The sequence below is a fragment of the Berghia stephanieae genome, chromosome 13 (genome assembly GCF_034508935.2).
Source record: "Berghia stephanieae isolate SIO BIC M18660-M18661 chromosome 13, UCSD_Bste_1.3, whole genome shotgun sequence".
NCBI lineage: Eukaryota > Metazoa > Mollusca > Gastropoda > Nudibranchia > Aeolidiidae > Berghia > Berghia stephanieae.
Genome location: NC_088372.1, coordinates 16295587 through 16298553, shown reverse-complemented (window position 1 = coordinate 16298553; position 2967 = coordinate 16295587). Strand labels below are relative to the sequence as shown.

General features: G+C 34.6%; 1 protein-coding gene across 1 annotated transcript in view; it reads right to left on the bottom strand.

The window, feature by feature from the left end:
• The window catches only part of LOC144958803 (uncharacterized), a 304414-nt gene extending 301805 nt beyond the window's left edge, over positions 1-2609 (bottom strand). The window contains exon 1 of the mRNA XM_078891014.1: positions 2605-2609. The gene's annotated coding sequence lies outside the window, so the exon portion shown is untranslated. The remainder of the gene's footprint in view (positions 1-2604) is intronic.
• Positions 2610-2967: the final 358 nt, after the last annotated feature.

The following is a 2967-nucleotide window of genomic DNA, read 5'->3' as shown; positions in this document are numbered from 1 at the left end:
TATCATGATTTTTTAAAATGCAGAAAAAGCGAGTGTAATCTACACCCCCAACAAAATTAGAAAATGTTGATCGCAAGTCCAAAAGGAATGAGAAAAAAGTCTCGCCAAAATTAGCCGGTAACAGCCTTTAAAAAGATTTCAATAAAAAAACGGGAACGCATACACTTTACTTCGGGTAGTGTTAAAACGGTAGTATAGATAGAATCATTTGGCCCAAGGAGTTACAACATTGCCACCCGGAAGTATAAGGACCAACCACAAACCTGGAAACATAAAATTTTAAGTCTGGTTATACATTTTTTAGTGAAACACTAAAAAAACCCGGGGGAGGCAAAAACAATAACAAAGCATGAGGACGTCTCTGCTCTACATAATATAGCGCGGGGCTAAAAGCTCTAACTTCCATCCGAAGTAACGGACCGCAACAAAACTGTGTGTACCGACGTTTATAGTGGGGTTAATACATTTCATTGAGCAATTCTCATTACCGCGGATGCGTCAAAAAAAAAAGCCCCAAGGGGGGCCAAAGTGCGGCTATAAAATAGAAAATTTTGCTCACCGGTCTTGTTTTTTTTTTTTTTTTTTTTTTTTTTTTTTTTTTTTTTTTTTTTTTTTTTCCCATCCGCTTTGTGGTAATTCTCACTAAACTGTATTATCCGACTAAAATATTAAATTCAGGTTACACAGTGTTTTGTGTATCGGTCCAATGTATTTCCGAATGGCAATGAGTGATCTTTTAGCCAGTGCATACACTATAGTGTATGCAGAACGCACTCGGGGCCTTTTTTTAGGCCACCGCTCTGTGATTTTTTTTCTCACTAAATTATAAACCCCAACTATAAAATTCAGGTTACACAGCTTTTTGGTGTTGGTCCTTTAACTTCCGGATGGCAATTTTTGGAACCCCTTGGCCAAGCGCATTTACCTAAGAAAAATAAAGTTGACGACTCGGGCTAAAATTTTTTTTTTTTTTTTTTTTTTTTTTTTTTTGCACCCGCGTTTATGTTTAAAATCCACTAAACTGTTTAAAATATTAAACACTTTAAGGCAACACATACTTAAACTTCAAACCAAAAAATGATTTTTAAAATAAAAATTTTCCCTGGTTCCGCTATAATTAACGAACCCAGGTTGAGGCGTTTGGTCTTAATTAAAGCGTATGCTTGCTTTTAATAAGTGGAAGAAATTTTCATTTGATGAATCAGTTTCGCCTCGAAAGAGTTCAATTAGCTTTCGGACCATTGGGCATTTCATCAAACCCATTTTAGATCTATATTATTGGATATCACGAACGAAAACAATTGAGCCGATTCTTTGTGCTGTGGGTTTGTTTGAAGATGTTTTTGGTGTGGTGTTGTGGTGTGTGGAATGTATTATATATATTAATATATATATATTTATTTATATATTATTTGTGTGTGTGTTGGTGTTGTGTATGGGCGGTAGGAGGGGGAGTGTTTGGTGTTCTAATCTTTGTTTATGATAGAAGGGGGGCGGCCCGTTTTTTCGACATGGTCGAAAAGTCGACGCTCTTAGAAAAAAAAAAAAATTGAGTTTTTATATGGGAAAAATATCATAATTGTGCTCAACGCTTTACAAAGGGTCCCTGACCAAAAGCAAAAATAACATTGAACGAGGATTTTTATTATTTTTATTATTATTATTATTATTATTTTTTATTTTATTTTTATTATTATTATATTTATATTATTATTATTACATTTTCATTATTATTTTTTTATTTTTTATTATTAATTTTTATTTTTATTATTTTTTATTTTTTATCATTAAATTTTTTGTTATTTTTATTTTTTTTTTATTTTTATTATTATTTTTTATTATTATTATTATTATTATTTTATTATTATTTTATTATTTTTATTTTCATCTTTTGTTCAAATTTAAAATTTTTAATTTTTATATTATGCCCCGAAGCACCGCATAAGATCCCATCGTTAGGCATTCCAAGAAGGAAAAAGATTTCCATCAAACAGGAAAGTCGAGCAACCGGAATCACCCTGTTTCCATGCTCAACGGTACGGGCTTGCTACTACGCGAAAGATTTCCCAGTTCGTATCCCCCGGGGCAAGCCCCCTCGCCCACTCAAATTTTCGGGGCTGCACTGCCTGCCCTGCATTTTTCCCTCTTCCTTGGGAAAAAACCCTATAAAAAAATTTCCCCCATGGGTGAAATAAAGAATTATTTTATTTTTCTTATATTGACGGTGAAGAATCTTGTCAAGAAAAAAAACGAAAGTGCCAGAAGCGGGCTCGAACCCGGACCTTCCCGGTCACAGTGCAATGCCTTAACCACTCCGCTACTTTGCCCATTTACTATTATTATTAATATAATTATTATTATTATTATATTATTATTATTATTATTATTATTATATTATTATATATCATCATCATCATCATCATTGTTATTGCGACATCAGCTTCATCTCCACGTTAAGTTGAGATTGAGGTGATGGGTCACATACGATAGCTCATCGGTAGAACACCTCGCTTCACGCGCAAAGGGACCGAGATCGATTCAAGGTGGAGGTAGAGAGAACGTTACACGACAACTGACTATTGCTTGCTGTCCTTTGGTTAAGATGCCAATCCGGGAAGAAAATCTTTCTGCCAGATCTAATGCTCAGTCAACGTTGAGTGGTGGATGGAAAATAGGGAGAGAGGGAGGAGAGAGAGAGAGAGAGAGAGAGAGAGAAGAGAAGAGAGAGAGAGAGAGGAGAGAGAGAGAGGAGGGGGGGGTTAAAAACAAAAAAGAACAATATTGTAGGCAATCTTTTTTTTTTCCATCAATAATAATCGTTTCCAATATGACAACAACAGTAAACAATCGCAAGATCAACAACACAAGCCCTATTTCGGAGGTTAGGGTGAAAACACACCCAAGGGGTATGTTTTTAATTCATACAAAATCGAGTTTTTACAGTAGTGAGCTGATTTTTTGGCTTCT